This window comes from Parasteatoda tepidariorum, chromosome 8, assembly GCF_982258835.1.
Source record: "Parasteatoda tepidariorum strain Cologne lab strain chromosome 8, Ptep-v5.0, whole genome shotgun sequence".
Lineage (NCBI taxonomy): Eukaryota > Metazoa > Arthropoda > Arachnida > Araneae > Theridiidae > Parasteatoda > Parasteatoda tepidariorum.
Genome location: NC_141762.1, coordinates 38,170,833 through 38,191,879, shown reverse-complemented (window position 1 = coordinate 38,191,879; position 21,047 = coordinate 38,170,833). Strand labels below are relative to the sequence as shown.

At 26.2% G+C, this 21,047-nt stretch overlaps 1 long non-coding RNA gene across 1 annotated transcript; it reads right to left on the bottom strand.

Annotated features, from left to right (window-relative positions):
- Positions 1 to 8,238: 8,238 nt before the first annotated feature.
- On the bottom strand, positions 8,239 to 13,201 carry LOC147806096 (uncharacterized). Its single transcript, XR_015428548.1, has 3 exons — positions 12,802 to 13,201; positions 10,364 to 10,550; positions 8,239 to 8,375 (listed from the first exon to the last, which is right to left on the bottom strand). It is a non-coding gene; the product is annotated as an uncharacterized LOC147806096 (long non-coding RNA).
- Positions 13,202 to 21,047: the final 7,846 nt, after the last annotated feature.

The window sequence follows — 21,047 nt, the reverse complement described above, 5'->3', positions numbered from 1 at the left end:
GATATAAAAATCAGTGGTATTTTAAAATCAAATGTTCTCAAAACGGGCCTGATTTTCTGATTTGATAAAAAATTTTTAGGAGAGTAATTACTTATGAAATCAGTGGTTTTAACAGAGAGAAAAAATTCTGGTAAAATTACCGTACTGTATTGTAGTGACATTTTCGGTGTAAAAACAATAATTCTGGTTAACAAAAATAAAATATACTGTATTTAAACTATTCGTTAGGTAATATTTCCGTTCATATGGTAACTGCTTTTCAGGAAAGTTTGGTTTTCAAAATTATGATTTTTATTTTTCCGCACGTGCAGTAAAAGAATACAAAACTGAAAAATAAATTTAACCTTGAGATAAATGTATGACATCATTGACATAAACAGGAACTGTTGATCAATAATTAAGTTTATTCTTCAAACTTTTTTGTCATAAATATGTCAAAAAATTTTATCTTTAACTGAGTCAAGTTTTTCATGCTATGCTCTAACGCAGTGATTCTCAACCACAGTGCCGCGGTACTTTTGTGTGCCTCCAAATACTAGAAATGATACAATGAAAATTATAATGCTGTTTTTATTATGAGTAAAGTTTAAATGAAAGAAAAGTGCATTTATATATATATATATATATATATATATATATATATATATATATATATATATATATATATATATATATATATATATATATATATATATATGGGTCATTCTCACGAAAACTGTCATTTTTCAGTTCATAAAATCCCAAAAAAGTAAAGTGAATAAAAAGCTCTGAAACTTTCTATATTAAAAGAAATATGTAATGGCATTATAAAGAAAGTATATATCCTATAAATTATACTTAATATTTTAATTAATTAATTTTTTAAATAATTAATTTATAATTATTAATTTATAATAATTAATAATTAATTAATTTAATAAATAAATTAATTAGTTTAATAAATCAATTTATTAATTTATTAATTTATTTTTCAAATTAATTAATAAGTAAATTAATTATTTTCACTATTTAAAAAGTGAGGGACTGACACTAATAGTGAGGGAATGATATTTTATTTTAATGCATGTTTTTATCTAAGTTACATCTACCTAAAGTTTGAAAATGATAACATACTAAGTATATCTAATATTTATTATAATTTAGTCTTATATATTTAATAGTTTTTACAGGTTTGGGAAATAAAATTGGCTGGCACGATTGAACAAAAAAAAATTTAATAATATACTCATCTTGAATCATTCCCTCACTTCAGCATCATTCCCTCACTTTATACACTAGTGAGGGAATGACAAATTCAATAAAATTTAAAAATAACAGTTAGGCTTTATTAATTTCTGAAGTCAATCACATACAATTATATTCATACAAGAAAGCAACATATAATTATCCACTTTCTCGATGAAGTTGTATTTTATTTTACTCTAAAAAACGACATGAGGGAATGATAAATGTAAAAAATTTTACCTGCTTTGATTCATTCAAATTTATTCCACAGCAAAGCTTCTTTAAGTTGAAGATGGAAACATACTGCAATTTTGTTCTATGATGCCAGTTGTTAACTTCTGAAGTTTTTATTAAAATATTTTTATTCTAAGATGATTGCAGGTGATAAGAACATTGTTGTGAGGGAATGACGCGAAACACTGGGGACAAAGTTTAAAATAGTACTGTGTTAATATTTTTATCAGAAATTAAATTTAAAATTTATTTTCTGAATTCTATATTTCAATATTCTCAAATAAAAAACACAAATTTGTAAAAAAAATTTTTTTTATTTTAGAAACAATTTTTTTCTTTTTTTAAATCAGCAGTGGGGACAAGTGAGGGAATGACATATTGGTATATTTTAATTACCTAAAATTAATAAAAAATAAAAATTGATAATTTTATTTTTATTCTTTTGTTAGCTTGCATTCTGAAGGACACTTTCCCTGAAAAAATTTTTTTCGTAAGTTGTAAAACAAACATAAAATATACTGGGGACATGAAAATGACTGTTTTTGTGAGAATGACCCATATATAATTTTTCCACGCTTTAACAGCTTTAACATCTTTGTCGGCGATTTTCGGAAATTTAATGACTATTAAAATTATTAATTAACAAAGGAAAGCAAGCTAAATATTAACTTTCAATCTGAAATAAAAGCTAGTTTTTAAACTAAGCTATGCAATTAATAAACAAATTAACAAAGGATAAGTTATAAAACAAATATATAAAAAACAAATTAACAAAGGATAACTAGCAAAAAAATAAGCTAACAATTAATAATTAGCAAAAAAACTAGTTAACAAGAAATCACAAAAAAATAACAGTTAATGACTATAGAAAACAATTAATAACTATTAAAAAATAAATAGCTGTTACTAACTAATAAAAAATTAGTCGAAAGAAATAATAAATCTTTTTTTATAAATGTGCTTTTGTAGTACATATTATTTTATTTCACATTCAAAATTATTATCACAAACTATTTAACACAGTGTAAATAGGTAAGTAAACAACTTTTAAACTAATTTTTTTCTCAAATTTCCAGCAACAAAAAAAGGTTGAGAATCATTCATCTAACGTATCATGATAAAATTACCATATTTTACCATAATTACCACATTTCATCAGACATTATAAAACCATGTATAATTTTATCAAAATCATGACCAAAGCTCTTCGAAACAAACTACAGAGTTTCTTAATGTTCCCATAGAGACAAAAACATGGTATACTATACCTTCTTCTGGTAGTTTTAGCCATACTTTTTTTTCAGTGTATAAATCTGTGTTACTATTCTAAAGAAAACATGTTAGTAAAATCAAAAATGCTTACTCGGTGCTTTTAATATTCACAAGAGCAAAACAAATCTTCCAGTGAACGCACTTTAAAATATTTGAAGTGGATTTTATTTATACTTTCTGACTGACTTCCATTTATTCGATGTAAAAAATAAAAAAAAAATACTGAATTCGTGTGGAAAGAAAATATGATCTAGCGTTCGTAAATAGTTAGAAAATATTTGTCGCTTATGAAAAATCCGTCTTTTCAGAGAGATTTATTTCAACATCATATATTTTTCCGTGTAGAAATATCAGTCAAAAAGGATGTAATTCTACATTTAATTTTGCAACACACTTTTTATTTCAACCTAAAAATGTGTGTAAATCTTTTGGTTTTAAAATACTCTAAAAAATTGAACCTTTATTACGTTATCTAAATGGATAACTTTTGAAGATAATATTTTTCCCTTTTGTGATGAGGTAGTATCCCTTTTTTGAAAAAGAAGTTAAAAATAAGTATATTTTCATGTGTAGATTTCAGTCAGGAAACTTTATACACTTTTTTTAACTTTAACATAGAATCTCTGGTTTTTGAGATTCTACAGAACCGAATAGTTTTTTATTTTAAGGAATTATCAGTGATTGATTCTAAAAATATAATTAAGTCAAAAAAATATATAGTAATGTAACAAAACTCAATCTATTTCTCGAAGTGATAAATGTATGGCATCATTGACAAAAAGAAACTAGTTGTCAATAATTAAGTTTACTCGTCAAAAAAATTTCGACATAAGTATGTCGAAAAATTGAATCTTTAGTTGAATCAAAATTTTTACGTTCTCATAAAAGCTATTTCAAAACTAAACTATTATCTCGTGAAAATTTATGTATGAGATTATTCTTATATTTTGAAGTGTTCCCATAGAAAAAGTCACGATGCTTTTTAGGTTTATTTGAGGTTGTTACGAGATGGTAAGATTGATTTGACATTTATATGAAGTTGACTATAAAAGAAACTTTAAAAAAACAATTTCCCAATGTTAAAAATCAAAATTTTTTATGTTGTTTTAATCACACTTGAGGTTGCTTTGAAGTTGAAAGAAATCAACCTTATCTATCTATCAATCAGTTTAGGTTGTTTCTAAGGTGCACAGATAATTTTTTAAACATTACAAGCAACTAAATATATTTGAGACGTGAATAACTTCCCCCAATTTCAGATGAAAGTATTGCTCAGATCTATAAGAGGTTGATTAAGTTATTTATGGTGCCTAAAATTTTAATTTCCCCTTATTTCCTTTACTTCTGTCAGCCTCGAAACAATCTCAAAAATACCTGTCTTAATATACGGGTTATCAGCTGAGAAATGGTTTACCTTCTAGTAATACACTTAAAATTTTTGAAATAAATTTTGATCATTAAAATATTTTATCTCAATCAAGGTTGTAACAAAATTTGTAATAAACTAATGAGTGAAATATGTTTACAAAATTAATGAGAGAATATTAAAGCGAAACTAATTGAATTTATCTATGTAATATTCTAAATACTATTCTTATAATTATAATAAAATATTATTAGCATATAATGAACATTTTTCTGAGAAAGTAATTATTTTTGAACCCGTCATGCAAACGAGAGTGAAAGAGAGAGAGAATCACCTGATCGATTGTGTAATCGTACTGTGTGAGCAATTTCAATCCTAGTCATCAGATAATTTCGCACGCACTCTAAATGGTTTTCTCTATTCCTAATAATCTATTAAAACAGACTTGTTTGGCCGTCGGTCACAGCTGTGTCTCGTGACAAAATAAATGATTTTCATCCCTTTGCACCTCTTACGAAATCAATCATCGCGAATGTAAATACGATACTTTGAGGAAACTTTCTACAGCAAAATATACCATTAATACAAAGTTATATCATTTATATAATAAAATAATGGTTCACTTTGTTTGAAGAATGGGCTTACTTTGCTTGATCTATTGGGAAATAATACCATCCGTAAAACTTTTAAGGCGTATTTCTAAAATCAACGTTTTTGATAGTTGTCATATTGATTTTTCAGTTTTCAGGTTTAATTAACTTTTTCTATGGAAAGTGACAATATTTTTGCTTTAGATATTAATTAATTTCGTAATTTCCCTCATTTACACTCCTTGCACTCACATCATTCAGATTATTAATTTAATATCAGATCGTTCTGAATTATCATGTGAAAATCACTCGATTACCTAACAGTGCGAACATATACAATTTTTTCAAAAAAGAAATGAATCTGTGAGTAATGTACATTAGCTAAAAGTTTTAGAAATAAATACGTAGTTACTACATAAACAGGCTTTATATATATATAAAGCCTGTTTTTTTCGGTTAGAACAGCACAATTACTGAATTGTGGTCCTTCATCATTCGAGACTAGAATTATAAAAATTACCACACAAGAGTAAGAATGGTTATTATGAAGATGTACAGTCCGCAAAAAAAAAAAAGATATCACCCTGAATAACTTTCGTTCTAATGATCCGATTTTCACGAACTAAGTGTCAATCTTAATGGTTCCTAGGGGTGACCTCAAATATGCTAATTAATTAGTGCTAACTATTAATTAAGTTACGAAATCAGATAAAAAAACGTACTTTCTCTGAATAAACATATATTTTTTTTACATATTTGGAATCTAGACACTTGAATTAGGGGGGGTAGACAAAATTTTAAAACAATTGGGTCGTAAATTGGGTTGCAATAAAGGTTTATATATTTGGCGATAGTCCAGAAAACCGCCAAAAAAAGTCGCCTGCGCAAATAAATATTTTAAGATAACCCATTGACTGATTCAAAAGAGAAGCGCTTAATTTTACTAGGTTGCTAGGCAACCAATTTCTGACTGTAAAAAAATTGAAATAATGTTTTGTGATTGCTCTGAGAGGTTTAATTAATAGTTAATAGAAAACATCTCGAAGTTTCTAGGCAATAGACAATTTTTAAGTTTATTTATGTCCAAAAAGCAAAAAAAAAAAAGTTTTAATCTCCTTTGAAAAGAAAATTTGAATCGATTTATAAGTTTTTAGAATTTAAATACATGAACTTTTTATCTGATATTATTTAGATTATGCTATTTTTGCTATGTTTATTCGAGGATTTCATACTAAAATCAAATTAACATAACTTATAATAGCTATATAAATTTTTTAGGGATAATCATTTTTACAGCTTTAATCGAGTCTTCTAGGCATGAAATTTTGAAGAAAAAGAAGTGCTTGAAAAATAAAATGTAGATTGTATAGTAATTCTAATGCACATTCACAAGGTTTTCTATAATTTACGATATTTCTTTTTTCTATAACTCAATGAATTGCTGAATGTTTAGTGGCATTTTAAAAACATTGAAATATGTTATGTTTAAGAATAAGATATTGAAATAATATGTTGCATATTGTATGATTCATTGTTTAAAAAATTGCTTCATTTTGCTAGATATTTACGTTACATGGTTTTCTTTGGATAAAGATGATTAGCAAATAGCATCCACATGTTTCGATACATTCTGAAACTTACGTTCGCAAATTCACCATAAAATGTCGCACAGCATATTCTTCAATTACGATAAGCTATATTTACCACCAAATACTATGATTATTTTTGTTTTCTTATATATATATATATATATATATATATATATATCTGATATGATACTCTCTTTTTAAACAGAGCTCGTAAGGCCCTTAAGATACTGAAATGGGGGCACGAAAACTTAAAAGAATTTTTTTTCCTAATGCCCGCCTGTGTTAACAGCCGTCAATTCAGGCATCTACAGGGCGACAGATTTCTGTGTGGCCTAAGGATTCCTAACGAGCATCAAACATTCTCAAAATTAAGTGTTCATTCACTGGAAAATTTAGTGTTTATTCAATTTAAGAACTGTTCCTTCACTTGGTTATCTTACTACTTATTATTTAAACCACCAAAAGCTTAAAACAATATTATGTAAGTTATCTAAAATTTTTTTTACATAATTTGCATTTAATAACAAATCTGTCGACATGCATTTAATAACAAATACGTCATTTAGCTAAAATTACAAATTTTGAAATTTTTATGATATTTTTTAAAGACAAGCTAAGCTTAAGTATTCCTTCACTGGTTAGTTTACCCTATAAATTTTGAGAAATTTGCGATGTTGTGAGAGATGCTTAAAAATGTTGACTACGTATTTTTATTAATATTCATAAAATATATATTGAAGAAAATGATGAATATTTTATTCCAAATTTATTCATTCGTATGTATATTCCCACACAGCCACAAATATCCACAACACATCTTTGAGATATCTCTTGGATAAAAAAACTGGACATTGCCATATCCACCAGAGATCCCCGAGACGTCTGAATATCCATGAAATATCCAACAGAAATCCAGGGGTCGCATCTGTATGATGTCTAGCAGACATTTGGATATTGATGACTGTTGCATATCCAAGAGACATCCGACAGATATCTTTGACCTACCACAGTCATCCAAGGGATGTCCTAAGTTAAACATTGATATCTCTCTCACATCGTTTAGATGTCTGTTATATTTAGTTTCTGGATATCCCAAGGATATTCTTTTAGATGTCTCAGAGACAACCCTGAATGTCTGAGAGACATATTTCATTTTTGTTTACTAAAGTATTTAAAAAATGCTTATTTACTAAATTTGTATTATTTATTATTAAACGATGCAAATTTTTAATTGAGAATTTCTCATTAAATTGATTTATCTTGTATTATGAGTATATTTAGATTGTATATCACGTAAGTTTTGAGAATATTAATTGCAAAATGTTAGGATATATGTAAAATACTCATAATACCCGATTCACTTTATTTGACAAATTATTTCAGAATTCTAATTTGAAATATTTGTATACTTGAAATTATTTTTTGCTTTGATTGCTACCTTAAGAAATTTGTTAAAGTAGTAAATTTTATAATATACTGAATTTAGTAAAATTTTATTAAAATACATTTTTTTCCAAGGTGATTGTAATATTCAGAAAGAGTGTTTTAAATTAGAAACGTAATTACAATTACGGCATAAAAATTTTTATTGGAAGAAAAGAACTGGTTGTAGTATTTGAAAAATGAAGGTTGAAGGAATAATATGAAAATATTTCAAGATTCTGAATTTTTTCAATTATGAAAAAAAAAATTGTAAAACATTGATTCATTTCTAAAATGATGATGTAAAACATGATTCATTTTCTAAAATTAAAAAAAAAAATTTAAATTAACTTTAAGAAAAGTTTAAATTATTATTATGAGTTTTAATTTAAATTAGAAAAAAAGGAAAATTTCTGAAACTGAAATTTTTTTACATTTTCATGCTTATTGAAAAGAATGTTAAATAAATAAGGGTATAAATCGAAACAATCAGATATAAATAGTTTATTTACAAAAAAATAGTTTATTTACAAAAAAATAGTTTATTTACAAAAAAGTAAAATTTAAAATTTTTTAATGAAGAAACATTTCTTGCTTTTTGCATGCCGTTTTTCATAAATTTTTCAATTTCATGGTCTGTTGCTATGTCTTGGATCGAAGGATTTCTCCTCACAGCACCTAAAAATAGAGCAATGGCATAGCATAAGTTTTAGAAATGATTGAAATTAAATATTTATTAATGACATTCAAGAAAACTACCTATTCTTTCCTTAACAGATTTTTTTTACCCCTCAATTCTCCATCAGAAATTTTTTTCTAATAAAAATAGTCAAAATTTTAAATTTTGTTTCTGTAGTTTAGTTTGTTTACAGAAATGAGTTAAAGTAAAAAATGTGTAAAAAAGTTAAATGTGACTTTTTAAAATAGCATTTACTCTCAATAAATGTTAACTTTTTAATTGCATACAGAATGATATGATGCACTATTTTGCCACTATAAAGTACACATTAATCTTTTTTACAATCTGGTTAAAAGCAATAAGCTTGATTTGATTGATAAAAATAGAAGGAATTATGGAGGAGTCTACCAGAAAGAGCATAAAAATCCTTTTAATTTATGCTAAGAAGAAGAAGAAAAAAAATTCTAAAATGTGTGCTGGTGAAAATTAAAAGACCAGTGGTTAATTTATTGACATATTAGTTTAAACATTTTTGTTTTAACCTTTCTCCATATTTTTGCTTCTTAAAATTACCCAATCGTACTTTATCATTTAAGGATACAGTAATAATATTTATACAGCATGAATAATCAAATTTTTCAACAAAAAATGAGCACTCAAAAAATATTTTTTATCACTTTCCAAAAAAATACAAACACATTTTTGAAAACTTAAACTAGTTTCGGTTAAATATTGCAAAGAAAATCGTGAATATCACGTTTTTTTTGTTTTTGTAATTTACGACAACAATCGCCACACCAAAACATTTCTTTTTAAAAGATAGAAAATTAAGCACTTTTTTCAAACCCACAATAAAATAAAAACACCTTAAATATCTTTTAAAATATGAAAATAAAAAATAAGCACCTTTAAGCATTTTTTAAAAATGCTAGGCACCCTGTTATGTTAGAAAACGAAGATAGATTTCATCACATTTTATTACATACCTTGCTTGCTTATATATATTAGATAATTATGTTTCAAATTTAAAAAGTTAATTTTTTTTTCTTCTACAAATGCCATGAGTCAGACAATGAACAAAATAATTAAACAAATTTTTGTGAATTGATGCTTTGTAAATAAGGGCACATTATTTGAGTGATAGCTCATATGCTTTTGTAATTATGGTTAAATACTAACTCATAAAAAATTTTACTTAAGGAATACAATTTTTTCTTAAGAAAATTTTTCTTAAGTAAAAAGTGACAGCTATTTTTTTCTTAATTTTATGATTTTTTTTTCTTCTTTTCACTTTTTTTATAAATTTATAATTTTTTATGAAATATGTGTGCATACATACACATATATATATTTCTTTTTTATTACATTAAAATCAACTCATAAATAAAATTTTTTTATACTTCTTATGTCATTTTGATTTATTTAATCAAATCAGTAAACATATGAAAAAATGAAAATTTTGTTGGGAAAGATTTGTAAAATATACTATTTTTAACTTCCAAATTATTTTGTTGAGAAATGGGAGTTTTAACAGCGTCTAGTATTTGGTCTGGTAACAGGTTTAGATAATATGAATAGGCTTTAACTTTCCAAAATTGGTTAAGAACAATTGTATCAGATTGAATGAATGTATATTCAAACTTAACATCTAGATCTGGGCTAGATACAGTGGTGCACTGTAAAATTCTGAGTTAAAAAACTTCATAACAATAACAATATTGAACACTCAAGGTAACACAGGAAAAAACCAAAGGGGAAAAAAAGTAAGAAAAGAGCAAGGAAGTAAATAATAAAATAGTGAAGCACTCTGAGATTGTACCTGAGAAGAACAAATTAGTAATTAAATAACAAAAATTATACATAGTTCATCACATCCTATTTAATTATATACAAACATCGTGTCTTAACTGGTGTATACATACCAGTTGAAATTTGCATTTGGACAAAAAAAAAATTTCTTTTAGTAAAAAGTTATTAAAATATTCACCCAAAAGTTTTGCTTCATGGCAAATCCAATCTGGAGAAGGTTTAGTTAGCTTCATAACAAGTTTCATTACTTCATACGCTTTTAAAGGAGGCCACACACAACCTTTTGTTGACAACCAGGTCACTGGCACAACTGCAACCTCATCAGTCAATAGAAACTTAACAATTGAAAAATTGTTCGGCGTTATCTATATAAAGCAAAATTAAAAATACTTTTGGACACATATTTCAGATATATACATGAATACAACAATTACAATATCAAAAAAATGAAAATAAAGAAATTCTAAGTTAATGATTTTTTTAAATTAAAAGCTATATATACAATGATAATCCATTGCATTCAAGCAATCATGTCCATGCATGGAAACATGTTTTGATGCACTTGGTCATTATCCATATAATGCAAAATTAAACATACTTTTAAACATTTACATATTTCAGATATATACATGAATAAAGCAATTGCAATATTATAAAAAATGAAAATAACAAAATTCTAAGTTAAACATTTTTTAAATTAAAAGTTATATATACAATGATAATTCCTAACACTCAAGCAATCATTTCAGTGTGTGTGGAAATATTGCTTAAGAAATATGATTTTTTTTAAAACATGCAAATTGCACAAAGATAATATAATGACCACCCCTGTGGCAGAATTTTTTCAAGCTATTTGCAACAAAACTGTCTGGCACTAATATCTTTCTGTAAGATAACTTCAATATAACAAACATATATGTTAGTAATTTAAAAATAACAAAAAAGCTGTGTTTCCAAAAAAACTATAATTTTTTTAATTAAACATGTAATAATTTTTTATTCTAATATTATGGGTGTTATTTACGCATTTTGTTGGAGGGAGAGGATGTCACACAAATTATTTTCTTCTTCGCATTTTGTAAATAATCATCAAAATTTTAAAAAATAATGTAATCCATTATATAAGAAGAAAAAAACGAAGATTAACGATGAAATCATGCGAATTGGACTCATCAAAAATGGGTTACTCAAATGCGTAATAAATAATTTTAATACCGTATACAAATATCTGATATAAAAACTATTGAGAAATCAATAGCAGCCAACAATTAGACAGAATCATTGCCTTAAAAGTAAATACTCAAATGCAAGATTCGAATTTTCCATATAGTGTGAAATAGAGATATTTACAAAACCAGGTGAAAATCAATATCAATAACTGCCGAAAATATAATAGAAACTTTACATTGATTTACGATACTACCGGTGCAAATTAAGCACGTCAAAAAGTGATTATCTAAATGCATGGTTCAAATATTATGTGTAAATTTCTGTAGAAAAGAAAACTAAATTTTTTTACTTTTTAAAAGAAAAATCTTTCTGCAAGAACCGTAACATTCTGTGACAATGTCGCTGCGATTCTGCCATGGGGATGACCACAATAATAAAATATTATTAACAATTTCAGCAGCCAATATTACGTATACAATATATACAAATAAAATAATGATGTATTAATATCATCAGCCTGACAAATGGCTAATGTATTCAAAATTAAAAATTTGGCTCAGCAATTTGTAAGTTGGTAAACAAAATAGAAGAATCGTATATATTTATATATATTGAACAGAATTCAACGCTAATATTAAAGGAATGATTTTGTGAGGAAAACAGGAATTCCTTGTTAAAACTTTCAATTCTACTAAGCGAAAAAAAATTAATGTATTTAGACTTGTCAATCTGAACTGCAAAGTCTAGGAAAAAGGGGCTGTTGATATTAATAAGACTTTTAGAGAGATAAGACTTTTAGAGAAAAATTAGTTCACATTAAGCGTGTTCACATGAGGAAGATTAAGTGATTTATACAAGAACAAAACGATCCGTTTTATTTGCAATAAGATATAAAAAGTATGAAAAATAATAAATATGTATAATGTAATATAGGTAAGAAGCTAAAATCTAATTAGAAATTAATATTTATAATACAAATGAAATATGTTGTAATTATCATTTTCTTTTAAGGCAAGGCATTTACATAAAATATGGTTGACACACATAAAATAAAGAGGAATGATTCCGAGCCAAAAATATATGAGATTTAGCAGCTGCTAAATCATAGCTGTGAATATTTAGCAAGATATTCATAACATCAACACAGCTAAGAAATTTGGTGACTACAATATTTACACTACCATCTGATATTTTAATAATATTTTTTTTCTAAACAAATAGATTTATCTTTTAATAAGCATACATTATTAGAAAATGAAATCTTTAAAGAAAATTTTTCAAACAGTAACTCTTCATATTGTAAGCCATAACAATTCATCAAAGTCTGACTTATATCCAAGTTCATACATTTCAGAGATATGAAAAATGCATATAGGAGAAATAAAAATGACAATATAACCAATAAGAAGAAAACAAATATTTCAATAATAAAAAACTCTTACTTACTTCAACAATAAATGATTTTTATATCAAGGTTGTAAAATGAAGGTTGTAAAAGAAGACGCTCGCTAACAATAAATTCTGCAGTTTCGTATTTGGTATCAGGTTTCTATTTTTGTTGAGTACGGTTAGAATTATAATTATCTAAGAATATTTAAAAATTCAAAATTCTGTTTTAATTCAGAAAAAAAAATCTGCATCAGAAAAAGAAAATTATATCAGAGTTTGGAATTGTAAATAAAAGAATATCAATATCCAAAAACTGAAATCTCTGAGATGTCGAAAACTGGATCTGCGTCAGCTATTGAGTACGATTTGAAACATCTCTTAGACATTCTACAGACATCCAGTGATCCATGTCTTAAACTTATCTATATTAAATATCCAAAAGATATCCAAAATGTCCATATCTAGAACTTAGATATGCCTGGATATCTCTATAGTAACCAAATTACCACATCCCCCAGATATCCAAAAATGATATCCCAGAGATGTCTAAAATATCTAACTCATGGACTTAGATGTGTTTAGATATCTGTAAGAAGTCTGGAACATATCCAAATATCCACTGGATATTTGGATAAGTAACAGACGTGTTTGGATATCCCTGGGATAGCGGTGGCTGTGTGGGTTATTGAAATTTTATCAGTTATTGAGGAAAAAAAACTAAAAAATAAAAAATAATCACATTAAAGAAGCACAATCTGTTGTATAATCATATTCTATCAGAAGCATGCTTTTATAAAACTCCACATTCTCTGAATAAAATGTATTTTATTCAATAAAATGTTTTATTCAAATTTCTTTACTAAATTGCAAATAGAATTTTAGACGACTAAAAAAGAAACATCGTATTTTATAGCTTAAAAAAATAAAAATGAAAAGATAAGCAAACGATTATTAGCGAGAAAAATATGAATGAAATTTTATGCTAAGCGCGCGAAGTCAAGTTCCTCGCAAGTTTATCACATTTTAATATTAATCGCCCCATTTAATCATTTCTTTATTGTCGCCAAATTATTTTTTTAAAAATAATTAATTTTAATTTTTCTCAGCTTCTAATAAATAAAAACAGTTGAAACTTTAGATTTTTCAATTGAAAAATATGTAGATTAATATGGTATAAAAAATTCATACCTTATAATTCAAAAATTTTTCATCCTTAATTTAATTAAATAATAAAAAATAATTAACAATTATTAAAAATTATTTTTTTCGTGAAATTATCTTTGGATAAATGAGTTTTATGACTGGGCTAAATTTTCTTCGAATTGCTTTATTAGTTTTTAAAATATGACTAAAAACGTAAAAAGTGAAATTAACATTAAGGGGTACGAACTTTGGATCGCTCTCCTGACCAAACTATGGGGACCATATTTCCCAGATTGCGGCTACCCCCTATATTTTGAAGGTTAAGAATCCAAATATGTAAGAACAAATATATGTTTATTCAGAGAAAGTACGTTTTTGTGTCTGATTTCGTAACTTAATTAATAGTTAGCACTAATTAATTAGCATATTTGAGGTCACCCCCAGGAACCATTAAGATTAACACTTAGTTCGTGAAAATCCGATCATTAGAACGAAAGTTATTCAGGGTGATATCTTTTTTTTTTTTTGCGGACTGTACATGATTTAATTGAAAATAAAGATAAAAATCGGTAACAGGAATTTTTATTTGGTAATGCCAGCTGAGATTCATCCTTAGTAATAATCTGACGTATGCGCTCTCTACATGGTCACAATTTTGATCAAAGAAAAGATGGTGATTATATTAGCCTGGCTTTCCCACCGAGCATTACAACTGCCGCTGTCAAGCGGGAATTTTCAAACATATCAATTCAGAAAACAATCGCTTATGTTTATTTACTCAAATCCGAAGTAATCAAAAAATTCTTAATTAGTATTTAAACAACCCTTTAAACTAAGCTTAAGTTAATGGCAATTTATTTAAAAGGATACATTTTAAATAATACGGACATGATTTAAAAAAATTTTTTAGGCGCAACCCATTTAACGAATGTGTCGAAAATGGATTTAGAAAAAATATGTAACCTTAAATATCACTAATTTCTTTTTACCTTCTTTGCAAATGTATGAAAACTGCGGTTATGCGAATACTTTTTTGAATACTATTTCACTTTTTTTTGAAAAAAGTAAAATTTGCAGATAAATTCCTCAGAGTTTCAACTTCCTAAAACTTTCAAACATGGATAAGAGACTAGATGTATATAATGTTACTATCTATGAAATAAATGGAATGTTTCTCCTTGTATCGTCCATAAAACTCTCCATAAATATAACAGAAATGTACTTGGAATAAAAGTTTTCGCTTATTTTGAGTTATATATATCTGGTTTGTACATAAAGAGTACAAAAGATTTAATGAAACAAAAATTTTCTTTCAAATAGCTTATGAATTTTTTCAAAAATAATTTGATGGCTATTGTTACAAAGTATATAAAATATGGTAGAATTTGAAATTTATATTTCGATTTTAGAAATATTTTAAAATTTAGAGTTTACATTTGAGTATGTAATTTAAACGATAACGTTAATAAATAAAATATTTCATAACTAATATTATACAGCAAGGAAAAGTTCAAAATATGATTTATAGACTCTGTGAAAATAATAATATTAAAACAATATTAAAAACTATATTTTCCTATTTGAAAAGAACGAAAAAACAATTTAATTTTTGTATCACTTAAAACGAAAAAAATTGAGAATATTTTTTATGGTCTGAAATGCTTATTGCAAACTTGATGTTTCCATTTACCACGTTATTTATTTTAAATGTGACAAAAAAATTTTTTTTTAATCCACTTAAAAGAAAGTGGTTTAAAATATCTTTTATTTATGCGTTACTCTAGCTTTGTGACTGCCCCTTTGTTATGTAAAGTGATAAAAAGTTTAATTAGAGATTTGATGAAACTAATTATGCTTTTATAAATCAAGAAATCATTGGAAGTTGTACATATTTTATACTTTTTGAAATTGTTTGAATACGAATATAAATTTTTATTCAAATATATAACTTATTACATATTTCGAATAAAAATACTAGTTGTCCTTCAAAAAATTAAGATAAATTCTGCTGAAAATTAAACCAAATTAATGGTTTTTATGCCGGGTATTATAAGGTTTCGCCGCAGTTTCGCCAAAGAAACCTATATATAGTTATCATATCAATTTGATGTGAAAGTCTTTTGGGTTATTGTATTAAAACTACGCTTCAATACTCTAGAACATCTTTCCCAAATATTTTTATTTTATCTGCATAAAATATGTTTTTTATAATGGCATGAACACTTAGTGTTATAATTTATCGATCAATCTCAATTGTTAGTATTCCAAATGTTTTAATGAAATTTAATATTTTCGCCTTTCGCTTGCACCTCCCTTTAATCCAAGAACATTTTATATTGAAAACTTTAAGTGCTTTAGAAAGTGATTACCAAAATAACATAAGAAAACTTGATGACAAAGATTGAGTAAGAATTCATAATAGACTCTAGCTCACCACCACAAAAACCACGCTTTGTGACTATTTAAGTTTCAGTTTAATTTTGTTCTTATTTAATTCTAATTCATTTTAGTTTTAAATTAATTGATTTTGTTTCCGATAAGAAAAAAATCGCAAAATTTTTATGCTTAAAAGTTTAATAATGCTTCAAATGAGAAACTAAGTGTAATGTTTCATCAGTATTCTTTGGGTTTTTAAAGCATTTAGTATAATTAATGACTCTTAATGTCAAAGAATGATTGAAACACTCAGTATGGACCCAAGTTTATCTCAAAACGCATCCTTTGGGAGTTTTTAAATGTTGTACTAATTTTGTTCTGATTTAATTCTAATTCATTTTAGTTGAAAATGACATTATTTTTGTTTAGTTATTGTTTTTCAATACATAAACGATTTTGCTTAAAGACTAGATAGCGTCACAAATTTAAAAAAAAGTTGTGTTGTTCAATCGGTGTTCCAAAAGGTTTTTGAGTACTTAGCTTCTTGATTCTTGGTCTGAAAGAATGACTGAAAAACACTTACCAGATTATAGTTTATCACAGAAAATATATTTTGTGAAAGTTTAAATTTTATTCGAATTTTGGTCATAGTTTAATTCTAATTCTAAAAAGTTGTAAATGATATTAATTTTGTTTTATGCTTGAAAAATACATGAAATTCTTTTACTTAAGGTTTTACCGTTTCAAATGAAAACAAAAATATTACAGTCGTGTTGCAGCGGTGTTCTAGGGCACTTATTTTGGATGTTTATATTATATTTTTCTTGTCTTTCTTTTTTGAATGCCAATATTTAAAATACCGTTTAACAGACCCTAGTTTATAACAATATATAAATATTTAAGTATTATTCTGATTTTGCTGAAGTTTAATTCTAATTCGTTTTAGTAATAAATGACATTTATTTATTTTTTAGTTACGAAAAATACGTAAAATGTTTATACTTAAGGTTTAACTAGCATTAAAAATATAAAAAATCAAAGATCGAATCATCGATTTCGAAATGGCTTTTCTGTTAATAGGTAGTACTATTCTTGACATCAAAAATAAAACTCATAGATCATCAGATCATATTTTATAACAAGCGACATCACTTGTGAATATTTAAAATGACAACTTAAAACAAAATATTAGTGTTTTCTCCTCACGAACAATTTCGTAAAACAAATGCTTACCGTTCAGTACTACAAAGAGAACCTTCACCAAGCAAAACTGTGAAGAAGGATTGAAAAAATTTACATATAAATACAAATATTAAAATGCAGCAAGAAAAGATAACGCAAGGAAAATTACTACATGGTTTGAACAGGCAATTCCATAACATATTTTGATGATTTGTTTTATAAAACTTTCGCTTTTTTAAGTATAAACATGCGTTTCTAACTGTTGGAAGTAACAAAATAACTATTTAAACAAAGATTGGAAGAACTATTCTGATTCGGATTATTTAGATCTTGTGTTGTTACAAAAATACAAAACTTAAATTGACATTTTAGAGCCAAACTTTATATATCTCTAACTCCGAGCTTAACTGTCTCGTAAAGTACACCTGTAACAACCAGTTCTTCGGTTAAGAGGATCCTGGTCGTTAAGAGTCTGCAGTTTCTAGACAATTCAATTCCAGATTCAATGCAGGTTCCCAATTTTTTTTCGGCTACGGAACTCTACGTAATCAACCTTCTTTCAGCGAGCCCTGACTTCCTAAATTAAGCTCATTACGTTAATTGTGAACGTTATAACCAATAAAAGATAACCAATAAAATATTGAATGAGAAGAATGAAGATTTTTCATTGCCTTATCATTAATAATCAGTTAATGTCTAATAATCTAATAATTTCTAATTAGGTTTTATGTCCAACAGTTAAATTTGTAGTACTTGTGCTATCTAGTCTAGTGTTGAATTTATTTTTGCTGCAAATGCATAAGCTGAAAATGAATAAAATAATCCGAGTCATTATTTAATTCAAAATAGAAACTAAAAAAAACTGCAATAAACATTGAAAATGATTATTAAGCAAATTTCTTTATTAAGTAATCTAGTTATTCCATATTGATTAGAGCGTTAAGAGATATTAATGCTATATTTTATGAATGCTTACTCTTTTTATAACTTGTTCAATATATTGTTGTTCGAAATGTTATATTTTCTTTTAAAAAGCGCCATTTATATTTCATTTACATTTTGCTTGGATAATTTCAAAAAGGAAACCGACAGACTGAAAAAATTATGAATTATACGTTAGATCTAGTAGGTGGCTTCAAAACTCATAACTGGTTATAAAAAGTACTAACTCACGGAACCCCTTTCACTCTTCCACATAACCCTAGTATTCCATGGAACACCATTAAGTAACCAATGGCAAGCTAGCGGCAATGTCGACAGCCAATGGCAACACTGATACTTTCCAGACGAATTGCTATGGTACCTATCAATCTGAAATCTATCTTCAGGCCCCCACCGGTGATGGAATCCCGGTTCTTCCCAGTAAGAGCTGAATGTTTTACCTTCTACGTTTAAATAAACTATTGCGGATTCTAAGCTAGTATTTTTCAGATTTGCGTTTACCTATTTTATTTTGAATGTCAAGAATACAAATTTGAAAAGGGGAAAATTAAATAGAATTTGCTCAATTGAGTTTTTTTTTTTGTTGTTGTAAGATTTCATAATTTAATTATTAAACTTCTTTGTAAACATATAAAGTTAATTTACTTACTTGAAATTTGCTCTTTCAACAGTTAAAATACCTCTTTTGAGCGAGAAATCATGATTATTAAATCAAAAGGGATAAAGAATTATTTATTTTTTTATTTCATTCTTAGAAAATACTTTATTGCCAAATCGTTATTTCTAAACATTCAATATTCAGTATAAAAGCAAATAATGTTCTGCCACCATCATTTTGTGTTTTATGCGCTGAATTTCCATTTCAATGACTTTTGCAATCAATATTCTACTGCTCGCATATTGACTGTATGTACAATGCCCCTCCCCCCCCCCAAAAAAATGAATTATTTCGAAACACTTTTGATCCACTGATCGGATCGTCATGGTTAAGGACTCACTCTTAATGGTTCAAGGGGGTGAGTCAGACTCTCTTTAATTAATTAGTGCATGCGATATTTGAATGGTGAAACAGGAAATATATAAAACTGCAAAAAAACTTGTAGAATGCCTGTCATAGTTTAGTGTCAGTGATCATCACTCATTCAATGAAACAAATATATCTTCAATAAAACAAAAATGCGTGTTATGTTTTAAAATAAAATTTACAGGGAAGAGGAAAGACTGAAAAATATGAAAATTTTTATGAACTGCCGAGTCATCTTGGATCTTTATTTTTAAAATTTACCATTCAAACAAATATGCAAATAGTTTAAACCCTTCAGTAAATTAAAAAAGAAGATGTAGCCCATGTTTAATTAAAATGTCAAATGTAGATTCAGTAAAAATAAAATATGTTTGTGTAATTTATTTAACTTTCAGTTTATTTGTAAAGTTTAACTTTAAAATTTCCTTTCCTAAATGTAAACATTCCGGTTTATAAAATCAGCAGTTTTATAAAATCAAATGCTCTTAGAATAGACGTGATTTTAATAGGTGGAGGCAATATATAAAACTTTTTGAGTGTAATGAATTATCAAATCAATAGTTTTGACAAAGAGAAGAACATTATGATAAAATTTCCGAACTGTATGTTAATATCATTTCTAATTTAAAAAAACAAACAATAATTTTGTTTAAAAAAATAGAATATATAATATTAAAATTATTCATTTGGAAAAAATGGACTAGTATCTTGAGTGCCGGTACTTCTCCCGGTAATTTGATCCGAAATTTTTACAGTATACATTAATACAAAAGTCTTTGTTTTAATGTAATTTGCATTAATAATAATAGTTGTATTACTACAAAAGTTTCCATATTAATATAAGTTGTATTAATGTTAATAGTTGTATTAATACAAAAGTCTTAGTATTAATGTACTATGTATACTGTATGCAATGTATTTTTAACTTTACATAAAATGTACACAATGTTAAAATGTTTTAATTCCTTGTTAATGTTAATTAAATGTTAATAATTCTTTGAGCAGTGAAAAATTCTGGTAAAATTACTGTACTGTATGGTAATCCTGGTAAAAAAATATATAATTCAAGTTAATTTAACCAAATTATACAGTATTTAAACTATTCATTCGGTAATTTTTCCGTTCATATGGTTTCCGTTGGGTTTTCAAAATTATAGTTCTCACTTCCACACATTTAGTAAAAAACACAAACCTGAAAAATGAAATTTTACGAATAAATGGTTTTGCATGCTAAGCTATCATGATAAAACTACTAAATTTTAACATATTTACCAAATTTTGTCAAATATTTTAAAACTATATCTTATTGTTAACTTCACTAAAAAATTAGCAAAGCACTCCAGTAAAAATTACACAGCTTTTTGGTGTTTCTACAGAGCTAGAAAAAAGGCAAGTTTCACCATATGTAGTCCTGAACATACTTTTTAATCAGTATTTATAGTTTTCGGGTATAATATTATTTGTGTTCAGTGTTGAATACAGGCAAAATCATTAATGCATAATATGTGTCTTTCATATTAAAAATTAATGGGAATTTGTTTTCAGTACTATAAAAACTTTTCAGTTGAGTAATTTTTGAGTTACATTCATATAATTCAAATATAAAGAAGAAAGAGAAAAGTTAACTTTGTATTAA